Source organism: Aethina tumida, chromosome 1 (assembly GCF_024364675.1).
Source record: "Aethina tumida isolate Nest 87 chromosome 1, icAetTumi1.1, whole genome shotgun sequence".
In the NCBI taxonomy this organism is placed as follows: domain Eukaryota; kingdom Metazoa; phylum Arthropoda; class Insecta; order Coleoptera; family Nitidulidae; genus Aethina; species Aethina tumida.
Window position 1 is genome coordinate 69,285,188 of NC_065435.1, and position 20,486 is coordinate 69,305,673.

Here is a 20,486-nt window from a genome sequence, read left to right on the forward strand (position 1 = left end):
CAAAAAATTTCAAAATGTAATCAGTGTAATCCTCCAAGGTTAGTTAACAAGTTTAATTGTATTTTAAACACTATTACATTTTTTATGTTGAAACCTTTCTTAACACATATATTTAAAAAAAGTGAAGGGGTAAAATTGATTTCAAAAGAGGTAAACTATGATAAAGCAAAACTACTTACTATAGTATTAAGACGTGTTCACATTCACAAGCCGCCCTGAATATATACCAAGACGAAACACTGATATTCAGAAAACGGAATGATACACTTCAATTTCAATTTTCGGCAGAACCGGGAACGAAAACACTGCATGCATCTCCGTACGTGTAATATGATTGATATCGACATTTTCTTTTGGCTTCCATTCGATTTTCATTCGGCATGCTACACGAGACCATCATCTATTCATACACGATATCCACGAACGGAACGGTCCTTTTTTATTACGACCGGAGGATAATGTTATTGGAATGTTGTCGCACGTGAAGTAATGCTCTTTTGTATGTAAACTTGTTTCATTTTATTCCGTCCAAGTCCAAGTTCGAAGACCTGTGAATAGAGGTGGCGCAGGTTGTGAACGGGACTAGTTCGTCACGCCTGCAAGATGCGCACCACTTGTTCCCAAATTGTTTTGAACAAATTGATGCGCAGCACCACTCCTAACTGAAAGAAACTCTTATTGTAACTATAAACGTCTGTTTTAAATTAATCCGTGTTTAACCTAATTAATAAGTTTCTATTCAGACGTCCCGATAGCAGGGACACTTGTTCACACATTATTCATAGCGTTCACCCCCCAAAAGTGTCTTATTGCGTTGACAGATTTAAATCTGCGCTTAACCAACGAACAATAGGAACTCGCTTCAAATAATGTAATACTTCAGCTTGTTCCACATGCAGGACGTTCGCGCCGAGTTTCCCTTTGTTATGAAAATATACGGGTTACATTTTCGACGGTTGTTTGGCTACAAATGGTTTTAACTTCGCGTTATCGTTCGAGGAAAACGTCACGTCCGATTTCGCTTGTTTTTTTATGTGAAATTGCACACGTTCCAAGAATGATAAGTAAGAACTTCGTTGGAGTGTTTTAAATAAACGTTAGGAATTAATTGAGCCGTACTCAAACGCAGGAACGTTTTGATTAAAGCTTGCGCTAATTTTAAATGAATTAATATTTGTGCGGATGTTCATTTAAGCAGTTAACTAACTTACCTGTGCTGCTAGCTTCAAGTTTGCATCTGTTGCGTAAAACAATTATTTAGTCTGGTAATTTCATGTTGAATCTGCAACAAAATTAACCACATATATAACACTTAAATTAATTATTATTTCGTACAAATTTTGGAATAGAGTATATAACAATTGGTAGTGATTTAACTATCCCCCTAATGGTGTGTTATATATTCGATTATAAAAAAAATCATAACCATAACCAATCGACATTTACATTTATATTACGGCGTAACTGCGTTAAGTACTGTTAACAAAGTTTCCATCATTACGCAAGGCAATTTAACTCCTTATATCGCAAATGTATACAACGTTACAGCCTTGCGTAATTTCCACATTTCGCAAATATTATTTAATGGTTGAAGGCTTTCTGAGTTGCTCTAAAACGGGGAGCGAAATTGATGAAAATTCTAACGTGTTGCCAAAGAATACGATCGCTTTCAAAATGTTTCTGGCTTTTATGTCGTTATTAATTTATTATATTATTCTGAAAACATGAAAATTTCTAAAATTAAATTCTAAATTAAAAGCACTTTTAGACATTTTATTAAATTTTAATATTGTATGTTCGCATTTAATATATTGCAATTTTAAATTGAATGAAAAATAAACATTTACTTTAAAATTTAAGTTTAATTCATTAACATGTTTTAACAAGGCCTTTTAATTTTAAACATTCCAAAAATTATTTTTAAATTGCTAAATACAAAAAATATATAACAAAAAAAGTTACTTTAATTTAAAATTATTTTAGCAGTTGGCTGCAATACACATGTTTTAGGCTAAGCTATAGAATTTTTGCAACCAAATACTTACACAGATTAGTAATTCATACATACACGTGTAGTATACATAACTAATTAATTGAATTTATATGTAGGATACCCTTGAAAAATCTGTTCAGAATTCTACTACAAATATCAAGGTGAAAATAAATCGATTTTCCTTATCTTATTTTAATTTCCACATCCTTAATATCGAAGAGGAATTATGGAGACGTATTCAATATTCAGATAATCTTTTAAACTCTATGAAAATGCTTGAACACTTGTTTAAAGCATTTCTGTATTATTAATAAAAATCTTATTTTTTCAAATATTGAATTAAAAATATTATGTGGTCAGCACAATAAGAATTAACATAAATTTATTTAGAGTGCATCCACCATTATTTGAAGTACGATAATGTACTACTTTGTATCGTAGTAATTTTATGAAAGTGAATATTTTATTATGACGAGAGTAATGAATCAATCTTGTATACCTAATTCTAAATAAGACCAAAATCTGTTTTTTTTATTAGAAAATTTCTTAAAATTAATCATAATTTGGTTTAAATAATAGTAAAATAATTCAACGTATGTAGAGTTGAACTTGAATGGATTCGATAAATAGTGGCTAATGTGTGGTAATAATTTTTGCTTAAAATGTTATGCTATTTTAAAGAATTTTTCCTCTGTTCTATATATGATGTTTGTGGAGACAATGTTTTTTCTTTGTGCAAAATATTGTGATTTTATTAAATCTAATTGTATTAATTTTTTTAAACTAATCACGTTGAGATTTACAGTAAACTTCTAAAGCAGTTTGACAACAGGTTAGAAAAAGAACATATTATTTCATTGGTTAAGCAGTAGCCTTTTTGGACACTTTTTATCTCATCAAGACTTATATAACTACCTATTTCATCCCTTCTTAGAAGCCGAGTTTATAAAAACTCTGCAATTATTTCGTTAGATTTTTTTTCGAGTTTAGTTTTCTTACTTGCTCTACTATTTACTGTTTATCAACTATAGTTTATTTTATTTAAATATTAGAAGAATTACAACCTAATTTTTATGGTGACATCAATTTAACTTTTAATAATTTTTAATTGTTTTATATTTTTATTTGTTGTTGCTATTTTTTAATTTATTTGTTAATACTAAGCGAATATTTAGTCGAAATGAGGATTATACCTCCACCTAGGGAAAGTTGGTCATCGGTAAATATTAGGTAAAGTAATTAAGTTAGAATTCGTAATTTTATTATTTTAAGTACGCATTCACCATAATTTTAATTGCTATCTAAATTGAAATAATTAAGAATTTATTTTTTTTTACTTTATGCAGTTAAAAATTAATACCCTAATAATAAAAATAAGTAAAGTATAGTAATATAATGTCATTCCACATGTCACTCAAATATTCTGCGTTTCAAATGTAGGATTGTACATTTAATAATTAATATACAACTGCAATTTAACGGTATAATGATGAATAATAAAATTTAAATGTAATAAATAAATCGGACTCAACAAATTATATACTACATAGTTAGTACATAGTTATTGAATCAATAATTAACAGTCAAAATGCATACCTTCGTCAAACTTTATTTTCAAAACTTAAACTGATAAAGTCGATATTAAATATTAAACTGTATTCAATTATTGACCATACGTGTATCCATGAATGATTGATCAAATTTCTGATACATCTCGATTTAATTCAATTATTAACTTGATGAGGCTTCCGAACAATTGGCCAGAGTCTTGATCTTGAAACATGACTGGATGCATATTTCATGAGGACGCACTAATGGACGTATCCTACGAAAGGATGTCTTGTTTAAAAGCCCGGGTACCGATTACTGCGGGATCTTTTGTTTGAAGAATTACGGAAGCGGTGCATTCAAATGTGAGATATAAAACACTGCACATTCGAACGTGTAATGTTGAACTCCTTTGTCGTCGGATTTTATAATAATTGTAAGCTGAATCAATGAACGCAAAATACCATCGAACATAGCGAAAGTGATTATTGATTTATAAAATCTTTATTAATAAGTAAAGCTTGTTCAATTTTTAAATACAGCTAAGTTTATAAATTCTTTATTATCATAAGATAAGAATTAACAATAAGTGGTTGTGGTGCTTTTGCCTTCAATCAACTAATGACCTATATTAGGAATAATTTTACTTAAAAGATAAAATAAAATTTTATTATCACTCAAGAGGGAAGAAAAATAATTAGAATAATTTTATAAAAAAATACGTTCCCCATTTAATTTAGACTAGTTTAAATAACCTTATAAATTTTGAATGGAACAACATGTCTTCTTAGAAAAAACACAGACACGAATGTCCATAGTACGTACCATTTGACCACCAACTTCTTTTTAATGAGAAGCTTGATCTCCTGTGTGTGTGATTTTATTATTTTATATTTAATGCCATATTGCTGACTAAATTTGTTAACTTAAAAAAAAAAACATTCAGTATGTATTATTAAAAAATATTCTCCTACAAACAATAATTATTACTTGTTAATATTTGCATAATAGAAAACAGTTTTAGCATCTCGTTCACTTTTGGTTGGTTTTACTTTTAATACATTTCACATTTCATACATAGAAAGTGTAACATTCTGATGAAAATATATATTGTGATCAAATAAATTAACTTAAATGAGAAAAATCATGAGTTAGATACTTATTTAGCACTATTAAATAATGCCCCAATAATTAAACTAATTGTGAGAATTAATGGTTAATGTTTCTAGCTAATATTTTGAGATATTTTTGACATTTTATTCTATGGTTTACCTAATCAGAAGGAATAAATTTGTTAGTTTGCAGTTTTAACATATAGATATGTTAGAAATATAGAAAAATACAAAATTAAATGATGCAGTTATTTTTTAAAAAAGTATTTTAATCATTTTTTTTCATTTTTGGTTATGAAAATGCAGGATTTTTCCATCTTAAATGGGTACAACGGTAAACAAAATGTAATTCATTTCAGCCAGTGATTCATTATGAAAAAAACCGGTATGGATATGATAAATTTTATGAGAACAGAACAAACGGTATGGTGTGATTGTCCGTTTTGTTTACTCTTCCTTTTTTTGGCAATTCACGAAATTTCCCAGTAATACGGATATTGATCTCCTAAAACTTCGAACATTAGTTAAAATATTTGCTTTACCGTACAGTAATGTATTGGTGCATTTCGTGGCGATTTATTAAATTGACTTTTATAAAAATAATGCAACAGTGTTAAAAAATAAACAGAAATAATACAATAGAGTCCTGCCCTTCCACTAACTGCATTAATCTGTCTGAACTTCGGGGTTGTTGAAATGGATTTTTACGACACAAGTTTCCCTCTGTATGTCAAATAAATATTGCACAATGAACGATCCAAAAACTAATGGACTGTCTAGGGTGTTTTGGAAACTTTCCTTTCTGTACCGTCCAACTTTTGTTCCGGGTCATATTTATTAGGGTTCAAGATTTTTTATGTTCCTCTTCATTTAATGAATCTATGGATTTTATATTTAGTGTCCTGAAATGGTTTACTGGATGGCAATATTTGGAATATATTTATAAAACAGCTTGACTTGACCCAATTAGGTAAAAATAATCACACAAAATACGTACGTCTATTTAATATAATTCTACTCTATTTTTTGATATTCTAAGGAACTTAATTTTAATGATTTTTCAAATTAAATCAACGAGAAAGAAAATAAAAAAACGAGGAGTCAGCATTTATATTCGTGAATTCGGTTTCTTTCGCTTAATTTGTCTGATAAGATCGACCATTATATTTTTAACAATGAGTTATGGACAAGAAAGCTTTATCCATCAGATAAAGGGCCTGCCGAAAAAGCATCTAACAATAAATATATCTCGAGTGTTTTTATCCACTGGTATATACACGGCACAAAGGGAATGGTTATTTTATGAATAAGGTCAGATGAATCCGCATAGAAATCCGAAAGCGGTTTCGGCAAAGGGAACAGACATTGGGAATCCGTGGAGTTATCGAACATAACACAATTAAGAAGATTCCTGCTATTCCTGGAATTGGAACTTATTCCAATAATTACGCAAAGTGTACCAACAATAACTTGATTTAATTCGATTTAATTGACAACCAGAAACCGCATTCAAACCGGAGCAAAACATATTGCTCAATTGTGGTTACATTCGTATATTATGATTGATTTGATAATTTTTAGGAATATGTTTGTAAATTGATTGCGTAGTTCTGAATCTTTTTTATCCGATTCCGTGTAAATAATAATTTCTGGATTTCCAGTTTTATTAAAAAACTATGGCGTTTTGTCCTGGAATATATCCGTAACAATGAGCAGATTGAAAAAGCATACCGGGAGTTTGATTGATCGCATTGTGACTGAAATATTGTCACCATAAAAAAGGTCATCCGTTTTAACGGATCATGTAATTTGCATTAAAGCTAAAAAAATATGGAAGGATATAATTGAGTATCGACCTTTTTCAATTGGAATGTTTACGATAAAATAGTCGAAGCTGTTTTATAATTGATTGACCTATTATTTTTAATTATGCAGTTAAATTTGTTATTTTGTATTATAACAAGAATTCATTAAATCAATAAATTTTTATTAGATATGAATATCTTATACAGGTTGTTCTTTAACTTGAAATATTTCGAATAATAAGCACTCTCTCTCCCTAATTTATATTATTTCTGAAGATTTTTGCATGGAATGGATATCGTTTTCAAATAAAAATGGTGTAAAATTTGGCCAATAAAACTAAATTTCAATCCAATATCATATCACCACTATCTATTTTTTAAGGAAAAAGGTCGTCTTGTGATGATTCATTTAAAATGTATTTTTATTTTCTATACAATAATATATTACTTGATAAATTCACATAATATAGAAAGATAATGGACAATTAACTCAATGTGTTTAATTAATTAAAAAATATCTATTCAGTTTGTAAAACTAAAAAAATCGATGTTCTCTCTTCAAAAATAGATATTACTTATCAATATTTACATAACAGAACTTAGTTTTAGTGTCTTGGTTACTCCTAAATTGGTAGTTTTGATTATAGTAACTATTAGATGGACCTCTTTTATTCAAAATAATTTTGATATACGTCATATTATTTTACGATTAAAAAAAATAAAAAAATCCCTTTTTTGTTAGGTATATTGATGAGTATCTTATATTCAGATTTTGCGATTAAAAAAATATATAGGATTTTTAATTCTTACACTGGAGAAATCTTACTTATTTTTTGAAATTCTCAGTTGAGAAAGCTGACACACTTTTCAGTTGTGAATCGTCTTTTGAAATGCGGGTTCAAAAATGGATTAAAATCGAAGCTCACTAATTTGAGTAGACACAGGTAAATCAAGCAGCCTGATGGGTAACAATAAACATTAGTTTATTTCTTCTCTGAATGATTAATACTCAAAAATGTTTATTAATTTTGCAAATTATGAGTAATTAGTATATTTAACAGGGTACTTCTCACATATCATCTTTCAATTAAATGTAGTCGTCAGAATGACGTTTTCACCCTCTGACCTAATTTAAATTAACAAATCATCCTGTACAATATTTTTTTGGTACTGAACTCATATCAAGCGGGGCACTCTTATAAAAGTTGTATTTTTTGTCTGAATTTAACTATTTTTTCGATTAAAGCGTGAACATATATAAAACATATAGACAAAATGCCACTTTTTTGGCCTAAAACCAAAACCTACAGGATAATTTTTAATGTATGAAAATAGAAAAATCATATTAATAATTTTTTATAGGAAATCTAACTACACTACTGGATTAAGCACCCGCTCAAATGGGTATATACCAATATGGATAATTCTGTGGAGAAATCAAATATTCTTCCTATGAATTTATTTTTTAACAATTATCTTATATTTGAATATAATTGGAATATCATATTAATAATACTATACTGATTATACTACAATTATATTATACTAATACACTCTAAAACTGTAAATATTTTCGTGATAGAATTACAACAGAACAATTGAGAAAGATAACGACGAACTACAGAATTATGAGTATGTATATTTTTTATGAATCTTGGCATATACCCTTTTCAGGGGTTACTTGTTCCATTAATATAGTTATATAAAAAATATGATATTTTGTATATAAGTACAAATTTTCATGCTTCACAATTGAAAAAAAAATTTGTTAAAATCGAACAAAAAATACAAATTTTATAGTGGCTTTCAAATGGAATATATAAAAATTAGTTCTTTGTTAATGTATCTTTTAGAATTTTTTAATTAAAAGTAAATTCTCTTAAAATAATAAAATGTATTCAGTAAAAATCTACACGACTTCCTCCACTAGCATCGATGACTGCTTGACATCACCTCTGTACGTCTTCAGTGACGTTATTCAATTCTTTGCGAGGTCTCGATGCTCGTGAGGATTTCGAGAAACGACCTCCTTACTGGCTCTCAGTCGCAAATAGTCTACCACTCATTAATTTAATTTATAAAATTTTAATATACGTAACATTTGGACCGTAAATATCTATAAACTAATAAGTAATGACAAAAAATAGTATTTATTTTATTATTAATTTTAGAATTTCTCAAACACTTTTAAATTATACTATTTTATTTTTAAATTACAGTTGTAATAATTAAATATTTATTATAAATAATAAAAAATCAAATAAACACAAACTATTTGTTTTCATATATTTTAAAAATGTATTTATTTAAATAAAGATTTAAAAAACAATATACAACTAGATAAATAAAGCATGTTAAAATAAAAACGTATGCTTAGGTAACAATCAAAATGTAATTTAACAAAACACAGTAATATTACAGAAAAGATTACATTATATTGTATAAACGCAGTGGTATTACAGAAAAGTTCATATTAAACTCTGTAAAAGCTTAAAATTTATAGTCAGAATTGTTAAAAATCTTTTTCCCCGTTCACAACTCACTGCGCAGAAATTGCAGTGAAGTTATTGCATTCTTTAACTAGGAGCGACATGAATCCAGCGAAAAATGAAAATACCTCGGAAGGAATTCATTTAAAATAGCTTGTGAAAATAAGTAGTCGAACATTTCGGGCATTATCCGCTTTAAAAATTCCGAACAGTCTTAGCACTCAATTTGACTGGTGATTATGTGGTCCGACAGTTGAGGAAACGCAACGCGACTCATTTTAAATTCTAAACCAACACCCGATAATAATTCATGAGGAAATAAATCTTTACGTGTAACGCTTTTAGCAGATCCAAACTCAGATTTCATACAGTCTTATCCCGGAAATGGAGGATTTATGGACTCCGGTCCAAATGACCAACATAAATTTCTGTGAGCAACGCTGACCTTATATTTTTACACAACTTTATATTGTTCGGTCATTTTATAAACTAAACAGATCTATAAATTGTTTATCGAAATAAAATGCGGTGCATTGTGAAACGAGAATCCAAACGAAATTGAATTGATACACGCCCATAAATTGAATTGTTATTTATCATCATTAAATCGTAATTCACTTTGAAGATTGCACACTATAAAATTGAAATATTTTAAAGGAAATTTCGTCCGTAAATTCCAATAAACTGATCACTATCAAACTCGTTTGTGATAAATTTGAATAACTGGCGCTTGTTTGGATTTTCATCACGTTTTTAATTTTTTTTTTATTTCATATGCTTAAACCTCAAAAACGAAAACGGGAACAAAAACACGTGCCAACAATTTTAAGCATTATTGTGCTGTTATTTTCATGCGAACACTTTCAATACATGAACCTTTGAAGTTGTACATTAACGTTTCGAGCGGCTTTATAAAATCATGTTATGAACACCGTAAAGTTTTTAATGGCTTGGTTTTTAATTAATGTTGTTCGTTTATTATGATTTTGCACTAATGAATTGTGGCATATGAATATTTTAAGCTCATATAAACAGGTAATTTTTACAAGCGAAAATTCTAGTTTAATTCAATTAGGTTTTTTATTTTGAAAGCTCATGTTGCAGTTCTGAAAGTAAGTTTGTAAATTATAATATGCAATATGCACAATGAAAAAATATGTTTAAATTTAAAGAATTACAATATTTATGTATAAATTCAACATTGCAATAACAAAATTATATTGATACAGATAGCAAACAATTACCAATACTGTACTAATTAGAAATCAAGGTAAGACAATATCAAATCCATTCAATATAAACCATGGCCTAAATTTCAAACAACACAATACAATAATTTTAATGTTATATCAACAGGTAATTTTTAAAAACGAAATTTCTAGATTAATCTAATTGAACTTATGTTCAAAAGTTAGAGATTAAAATGGCTCTACTTTAATTGTACTTCACTGATTGTTTTATTAATTTTTAGAAAATTCGACTAAAAAATACTTTATACGGTTTTAAAGTCATATTTAATTTACAATTGATTACAGTAGAGTGTGCACGGATGTTTGTTGTTCGGATAATTATGCCTAAACGTCAATTAACTCCTGATGGGAGGAGTAGAGCAATTGGAACGTTGGAATCTGGTGTCAATCAGATCAATAACGAACGTAGACTCAATGTTGTACAAAATGTTGTTTATCGCTTGTGGACTCAATTTTATCATCAGCTTTACTTTACAGAAAGACCAAAGAAAATTACTGAAAATTAAGATCAATATTTGTGATTCAGGCAAATGCAAGTTTTCGTTCACGAAGATCATTGTAACATTTGTCTTTGACCCCCGACCATAAGCAATAACGACTGGAATCAGCGTGGTCTCATGTTCACTAGACGGAAGAATGAATGTACTTCTCACAGATAAAAATAGAATTGGTCTGTATAATGATTAGCATCGAGTTTATGTCTGTATGGATGAGGTATTCCACGAGATTGTCGAAGACTAGAATTTTACCCACTTCAAAGAATTTCCATTATGGTTCTGGGAGGAATTTGTTAAAAGATATATTGATATATAATGGAATTATCAAGCTATTATTATCGAGAACTTTATTTTTGTTGATATGGTTCATATGGTATTGAAAGCTTCCTCTAAGGTCTCCTGACCTAAATTCTATCGAGTATACATGGGATATGCTAAAATGGCAGCTTTCAAACGATCAATCTCACCCTAATACTCTTTTACAACTTCGAGCTATAAGTTCATCGACATAAGCCAAATATACCCCAAGAAAAACACAGAAAGCAATCAGAGAACGTATTAAGCAATAATCGATACCCATGGGGGTACAATATACTAAATTTTATGTATGTAAAAATTTGAACAATAATAATAAAAATTACCTGTGTATTTTTCAAGATAAAATAACAAAGTCAGTGACAACAACGGGTTTTTACATACTTTTTTCAGTGTTCCTAATTTTTAAAAGTGAATTTAGATCAATATGTATTATGTAATGATTGTAGGAATTGTTATAAGCAAACATTCTAATTTACTTAAATTGAAGTTATTGCTACTATTGTGTAGGCAAATTGTTTTATTCATAAATATTTTTGTTTATTGAAAAAATATTGTGTAAAGTAAATATATTAATATCTACATCCAACCTTGCAACAAGGTTTTAGACAATCAATAATAATAATTTATAGTCCTCAACAAATCTATTCGAAATAAATATTTCCAAACAAAATAATCTATTTATTGACTTATTCTAACCAAATTTGAATTATCTTAAGAAGTAATCTAAAAATCAAGGCAAGACAATTTTTTTAACAAATTCGTTCAATATAAATCGTTAATTAAAATTTTCAAACAATACAATCTTAATTCGCCTGAGTTAACGAATTATTTTTTTAACTTATTCTTATGATTATGTAAGCTACATACCTTTTATTAATAAATATTTTAGAAGAATATTTTTTAATACAAAGTAATCTTATGCAGGTTCTTCATTTCAAGTGAAAAATATTTAAGAGTTGTGCGACAGAAGGGCAGGCGGTAATTTGCGTCCTTGAGAGCAACAGGAATGTGAAACCTTTGAACTAGTGCGTGTGAATTGGATTCGACGAGCCCCAGGTTACATTCAAAGCAATGGGAACAATTTCAAACAACTTTTATAGATAGATTGAATTGTGCTATATTATTTTTTATCTCGTTTCCTGTTGGTCTTCTTATGTAACAATGATTATGTGGTTAAAATTTGACGGTTAAGTTGTGAAACATTCTGTATATTGTAATATCTACATTCAAATTTTCATTAATAAAATAGTATTAATGCCGCAAGATAATGAAGGACCTCAACAAATGTCAACAAAATTGTATAGTTGGCCTAGTTTATCTAAATTTGAATTATCTTAAGAACTGATCATAAATCAAAGCAAAACAGTTTTTACAATAAAGTCATTCAAAAATAAATATATATTTCCTTTTTAAAAAATTAGTTAATTATTTGATATTTTTATGATATTTAGATATTGTTGCTACTATAAAGACAAGTAATTTTATTAATAAATACTTTCTGATTATTGTAAAATCAAATTTGGGTTATCTTAAGATCCAATCATAAATCAAGGCAAGACAATAACATACACAAATTCATTTAATATAAATTTCAATACACAATCTTTCATAAGCATTATAATTGTGTAAGGAAACATATAATTTTATTAACGTATTGGAAGAATATTATGTAATACAAAATATAACAACTAAATAATATTGACGCAGCATTAAAGCAATGCATGATACATTACTGATAATAAATAATAACACAAGACATGGAAGGTCCTCAATAAATCTATTCAATATAAATCGTTGTGTACAAATTTCAAATAACCAAATAATCTATTTGGCCTAGTACAGCCAAATTTGAATTATGTTCAGAATTAACGGAAAAATAAGTGAAAAGTTCTAAAAAAACTTTTTAATATAAATTTTTGCCCACAATTTATAACAACACAAGATTTCGTTTAAACAGGTAATTTTTATAGGAAAAAATTCAACAATTAGTTTAATACAAATTCGTAATGGTATTAATAATTATGTTTTGTTTATTGGAAGAATAATGTTTACATTCAACGTTGCAACAACAAAATAAATTGATGATACTTTTTAACAATAAATGATACCATACTGATCAGAATCAAAACAAGATAACGCAGATGCTCAACCAATCAAACTCAAATATTTGAGTTTGATTGGTGCCCAAGGGAATACGGACAAATAATTCAAAATTTGTTGATAAAATTTATTCACACGTGGCACGATGTTTTGGCACAAGGTTAGGAATGGATGCCCCCTTTAAAATTAATAGCCCAAGAAATTGTTTTACCCTGGGCGGCGACCGCCCCGCAAACGCTGTTTTCCCGTTTTTATGTCGAACAGTAAGCAAGCCGACACTGTCTATCTCCGTAAAAAACCGTCGGGAAGCAACATTCCGTTTTATTACCACCATCGTTCCGGGATTGATACGTTCCTGTTGGATTTGATTTTGCCGGGGGTTAAAAGTTGCTTCTCGAAGTTTTCCATGTAATATTCGAGTTCTGAACGGAACGGTTCGATTCTTACGTCATTTTGATTTATTACTATTGCCTCAACTTCAATTACATCCTTGAAAGATGCAGTTGCAAAGATGATATCGGTGTTATGTTTCAATTACAATTGCGTCGTACACTAAGTAACACGATCTCTAATTTGCAGTTTTTCTTTAAGCCTCCAATAGATATTAAATTTCGTAAATCAATTTAAATTGAAAATAAACAGCCGCCGGTTTTTCATCGTTCACATTATCCAATCCGTCGATAAAAGTTTTCTTAGAGCTTGTCCAGGAGGTATTCTCATTCAATACGTAATCGCGGGGCTTTTCAAGCGACAGCTTACCGTTATCCCACAATGGAACCGGGATAGATGTGGGTCACTGCTTCGGAGATATTAAAATATAATAATGGGTGAGTACACATTTAAAATATGAAAGAGATTTTTTTTAATTATATAAATTGATCACATAATTACGAAAAATTAGTGCCGTCAGTGTTTTCGAAAGATTAAGGATACTTGGGGCTTCGTTAACAAAGTGCAGCTCACCAAAACAACAAAAACTCAATTAGCGCAACGAGTTAGATGATTTAGACGGTCTAATGAAAATCTCGGCGTCGCAGAATTAAATATAATCTACATTTCCCCTCCAGCCATTTACAATCTGGCATATAATTAAAAATTAGCTGGCACGATTAAAACTGATCGGCACTAAACGAAAGGAAAACTTAGGATGACCCAATCGAGAACGCATTTCAATTTTAAATGCCGGATCATGTTGAAGTAACCACTTCAGTAAATTTAATCATGCTTTAAGAAAATGAGAATTTCCTAAAGTAAACACAAATTATTCATTCCCAGATGAATCACAATAAATTGTCAGCAAGTTGCAAAATTGAGTTTTATACGTACCTCGTGAATGCAGTTATTAATTTTATGTTAATCATAATTTCACTTGAATATTCATGAAAGTCGAAAAAACACTGTCTTTAGAAATTGTGAGACAAACTAATTGGAATGAGGTTCCGTAGCGATTATGAATATGTATGTGAGTTATTTTATCAGTTTTACTATTACTTTTTCCTGTTGCCTTTTTAGATAATTCTAAATGGATGTTGAATTATCTGCTTCCTGGCTTCTCATTTCGTCGAAAATTCGGCTAATACTTTAATATGGGAATATGATAAACAAATATATATTTTTTAAATCTAAACAGCGTATTTATTTTTCATTAAATGCATCTAATAAAATAGATTATACACAGAATGTTTGTATACGCGAAGGTCAAATTGTTAATGTAGGGATTTTTGAAGTGAACATACAAGTGCCAATGTACTTTTCATCATTGACAGTAAATTTGTTTTAAAATTATTCTCTAAATTGTCAATACAAAGTTCTTACAATATTATATTATTAAATGCCGTCATTGTTGACAAGTCAATTTTTAAATGTACCTTTTTGAGATAGTATGTGCATTATGAAAACCTTGAGTATAAAGTTTGGTTCATTTGAAAACATAAAAAAATTATATTCTTATGAATTTAGTCTTTAATTAACTAGTCAATTGAATAAACTAGCAAAAATAGGACAATTTATCTTATTTTTTAACAATATAATATTATACTAATAATACTATACTTTTGTTCATGATAGAATAATGAATTATGTCGGAAATTATCCTAAAACAATTGAGAAAGGTACCCACAAACTTACGAAAAATAAATGCATTGAATAAAAGTATAGTATTATTAGTATGAAAAATAAGATAATTTGTGCTGTTTCAGACAATTTATTCTACAGACTACTTGATTAATTTATTAATTAAATTCATAAAAAGAACATGATTTATCATTTTTCCACGAAATTATGAATATTCATGTTTTTTATAAAATTTGGTGTATATGCTAGTGTGATTTCTTCAATTTTTTTAGTTTTGGGCCAAAAAACGTTACATTTTGTCTATAAGTACATATTTTCACACTTTACAACTGAAAAAAAAAGTTTGTCAAAATCGAACAAAAGAAAAATAAATTTTATGGGAGTCTACCGTTTACAAATGGGTCTCACTGTATTTTAAATTCTTAAAAAGTGTTTTGTTAAATATTATTAATTAAATATATATTTGAAATAATACAACATAAATGAATATTAGTTAAAAATTACTTAAAAATATTACAGTTTAATCGAACTTCATTCAAAAGTTAGTAATAACCAAGATAAAAGTAGTTAAATTTAAAATTTCAGTTTCAATTTTATTTAAACTAATCTATTTAAATATTTGGTGAAAGGAAGTTTCTTAACTTAAGAAAAACTTGATCATTATTTCTTTGTAGATTAAAGGAAGCTTTAAAGTCGTTATAACTTTTTTACTTCTTGGTATATCTTAACTTTTTATTAAAATATTGTTTGTCGAACGTTTTTTGTGGAAAACTGATACACCTAATAAATATCTCTCCGATAAATACCTCCCCGAATGGCAGTTTTCGAAATATTTACAATAAATATATATACAATAAAGTGAAACAAATTCGCTAATCAACTATTAATATTCAGACAAGCAGAACTGATGTAAGCATTAGAATAATGTATTATTTTAAAATACTTTGTCGCAATCTTTTTAATTCAAATCTTCACATAAGTTAACATTCAAATCATCACAAAATAATGATAAAAGTCTAATTTCTCAGTTAAAACATTTCCTTTTTATATTTGTTGTTAGAATCACACGAAACATATGTAAAAGAGTTCTTTTCATACATTATGAAAAAACTACTAAATATTTGAGAAAAAAATAATTTGTTTAAAAATTAATTTTTAACCTTTTGACAATAAAATAGTTTGTCCTGAAATTCATCTCTCACATGTTTGAACATTATTATTTTTATTATTATTATAGCACTATTTTTGGAAAACTTATAATTATGTTTAAATATATTTTTTATCTTATATTACGTAAAAAACCGTCAAACATTAATAATAAAATAAAAAATAAATTTGACAAATGTTGCGGTCACTTATTTGTAGCATTCAGTATACGTCTGTTTTTACCAAAACTATAATTACTGTATAACTATAGGTTATATAATTAAATAGATATATCAGAGAATAACATTGAAACTGGTTATCATGAAAACGTCCCAAATTTTCCGTATCTAGTCCCAGATGGAAAGATAGCGTCGTTTTTAACATCCGTTCATGACAAACAATTTTAACAGCATCGATCCGGCCGGAGAAACAGTCTTCCATGGAAATGTGGAACACGAACGTAAACGGCAGTAACGGGGGAATGGTAATCGTAAGTTAAAAACATCTCGCCGACTACGAACTGCGCGAATATATTCCGAGGGTCGAGTTTTAAATTCAAGACGTCGCGGTATGATTGTCAATATTATCTAGCACACGTTATCACTGTTCCTAAAGAATTTGCCTTACATACAGATTATCCTGAACAAAAAATCCCCCTTCACTCAGTATTTTATTATTTTAACCGCATTAACGCGTATGACGACAAAAATATTTTGCGAAATTATTCGTCACGATTAAAAAACAATTATTTAGACAAAGCGCGTTGTGTACCCAACGACCCTTCCTTCTATGTTGAACGCATAAAAAATTAATTAGGGTGCGTTTTTTATTTGGCCGATTGGAAAAGTGGGTTTAATTAATTTAAAAGGCTCAATTGTTTATGCGTGTGTTTGTTTTAGATGAACGCACGATTAAACTCACATTTTGTCAATGCGGCATAATGTTATCATTAAGAAATGAACTTACGTTGTTTTGCTTAGGCTTAGCTAATTAACGCAGTAAGTCACATTAAATCATACAAAAATAGATTATGTAATTGAAGTGGCATTAAAAATTCACTATAATTATATCTTTCATGAGCCTAAAATAACCGATTACGAAGTCAATCAATCAAATATATATTGTTGTCAAACAACGTTACCAAAAATTTACTATCCGGGAAATAATAACTCATTGTGTTTGCATGTGGATTATTAATAGAACTGAAATTGTAACTAAAAATAACCTTTATTGAGTATAGAAAACCCTTAGGTGTTTACCTATTATTGTTTCTTATTGTAAAACTTTCGACATAAATTGTTTCCGCCACTTCTAGAGCAAATTCCCGTGTGGAAAAAAGTAATTCACCGAAAGCAGTGTTTAAGATAAGTTTTTATTGGAGTTGCGTGCCCTCCTCCAAGAGTCCAAAGAGATATTTTCAATTGGACGTGGACAAACAAGCTAATGAAATACGTTATTATATTATAGCTACATAAAGATATAATAAAATTACGGAACCATTCACAAAAATTGAAGAAAAATAAATTAATACATTTTCATAAATAGAGAATGAACGAAGGTAACTATAAAAGGAAGTTAATTAATTTCGTGTTTGAAACGCCATGCCTGAAAAAAATAAAAAAACAACAAATTTTGCACAGAATGGTCAACTAAAATTTAAAATGTAATAAATTATTAAAAAAATTGTTAATGTTATGTATTATAACACATAAGCAAAATGTATTTCAATACTGTTTTACTGAAAATAGTTCAAAAAGGCCGCATTACGAAAATCGGTTGTTCAATTTGTCATGTCTCCATTGCCTCATTTTAAAACGATTCAGAGTTGATTTTATTTGCTAGCATACCTGAAAAATTGCAAGCTATGACCCGAATAACAAAATTCCATACAATTCCCAGACATATGTCATAAATGATCGATGCAGCCACTCAATTTAACATCACTATTGAGAGTTGTATCTACATTAACCCTGAAACTCGTAATATCGTTTGGCCCTGTCGGTTCCTCTTTTTATTGAAATATGGAAAAGTTCTTTCATTATAACTTCATTCATATTCATCGCGGTGCTAATGATTTCGTACAATATGAATTTGGATGAGGCCATTCCGACTCGGATCCTGAAACATCTACCTATTAAAATGTATTTTGCTGCAAACCGCTTTTGGGGGAATCAATTACTCAATATTTTCCCCTGTATTTGATTTATTATTATATAAAATGTTACTTGGATGAGATGTTTTGTGACATTGTAATCCAATGAAGAAATCAAGGCCAATTTAAGTTTATTATGAGTAATCCATATGATCTCAAGACTAGAGTTTTTAAAGTCAATTAAAAAGGTCACTTTCATTAATGGATTTTAAACAGATGTCCCTTTGTGAGCGTAATGCAATAATTTCATCTTGACAGAAGGTAATACCGCGAAAACACGACACATTACGTCTTTTTCAGTTATCCATCGATGTGGAAATAATTAAATGGTATGTTTAAATGGTTATAGTGTATCGCAGTGGATCAGGGGCTTTAAACTGATGTGATATTTTGTGGTTTTTATCTGTAACAGGATAGGGCTAAAGGGGGGTGTAAGTATATAAAATTTGAAATACAGTTCGGCAGTGTCATTTCCAGGTTATTCGTGGTTGAGGAATCCAATTTAAAGGCACTTTTGGGTTTAATGTCGAATGATAACTTTGACCCAATTTATTTTATGATCGAGTACATATTTTTTGCTTGCCTTGTAAATTGAAATTTTCATTGGATGTTCGTGTGTCAGTATTTCAAAAAGCAATTATGATTTAAAGCCTTTGCAATCCTTTCTAATTTCGTTCTTCCGAAATTGCTTTCCGCTATTAAGCAGGTTTTTGAGTTGTTGTAATTAAGATTTGCCAAGAAAATTGTTAATAAACTCAATCACATTAAAAAGTTGTTCTAACTCTTTTCTTATCTAGTTAATTTCAATCATTTTCCTCACCTAGTCTAAGATAAAGAACGCCAGGATGTACCCATTGCACCTGAAACGTCCATATGAGTCAGAGCATCTTCTAGCTCACATATTGCCGCCACTGCGCTCAACAAAAGATCAAGTGAATCGCGGATCGACTTGCGCGTTTAGTGTTCGACCACTGACTGAACTCGAGCTTTTGGACGAAAGCTCGCAGGCTCTGCGACCTGGAGGCTCTCCTTCGGGAGCGACGCGTGCGCGAGCCTATTTTTTATGCATAAATACTTGTTGCAAATGTCGCAGGGTTACTGGCGGTTAAATTCTGAATAATGTCAATTTCTTTAAAATCTTCGTAGAGAGAAAAAAATAATGTATTTGCGATATTTTGAGAAAAATTTTGAACTAAACTTAAATCATCTTAATACCATAATATAATGTGAATTACAATATTATATAACAGTAGTATCTTATTAATACATATATATGCCATGTATTTAATTATTAACGTTTGTTAATAATTAGTATTATTACTTTGAAACCTGTAAATAACATGACTATATATTATAAAACTTCCTTTTAGAGATAAATAATATTTTTATGAGAACATAATGTCAAAATATATTTATGTGTCTGTATTATATATATATAGGGATATGGCTCACATTGTTTAAATTAAAATCAAAACAATCTAGGCTGCAAAATTCATATCGTACCTTAAAATGCATGCACCTCAATCGATGTCGACGAGCAACACGTTGCCGTGCGGCACGAATTGACGGCGACAGGCGTCTGCATAGTCGGAATTGAATTGAGGAGTCACACCGTCGCGACGCCCGTCCGATTCAGTGAATAAAGTAAAATTAAAGGAAAACGCCGCGTGACTACAGCATGGACTCGACTGCAACTTCAGCCAGGCAAGTCGGCGAGGGTGCTGAAGTTTCAGGATTTCGACGGACGCTTGCGCGCGACATTTGCCGACGTCGCGGTAATGTTATTAGGCCGTTTTCTTTTCGCGGTTTTTTCCGTTTGCTTTGGTGCCCTCTCGATGTTTTTTTGATTTAGTTGCGCCACTGCGGCACTCTAATATCTTTTTGCAATCTTGACAATAGCACTTACTAACTTACAGGATTGTATTTAAGTTTATCTAAATGTACTGTACTACAAATAAATTTAATGGTTTAGTGATTCCGTTCCGGCGAATGAAATGACAGTA

General features: G+C 29.3%; 1 protein-coding gene across 3 annotated transcripts in view; it reads right to left on the reverse strand.

The window, feature by feature from the left end:
- Positions 1-20,122, reverse strand: part of LOC109600597 (probable G-protein coupled receptor CG31760) — an 85,124-nt gene extending 65,002 nt beyond the window's left edge. Inside the window, exons 1-2 of one of the 3 annotated variants that reach the window (XM_049961355.1) lie at positions 19,987-20,122; positions 1,212-1,282 (exon numbers count right to left, since the gene is read on the reverse strand). The gene's annotated coding sequence lies outside the window, so the exon portion shown is untranslated. Of the gene's footprint in view, positions 1-1,211; positions 1,283-14,438; positions 14,629-19,303; positions 19,438-19,986 lie in introns of those variants that run through there. The other 2 variants (XM_020016770.2, XM_049961354.1) reach the window with 2 other exon arrangements.
- Between the last annotated feature and the right edge of the window lie 364 nt (positions 20,123-20,486).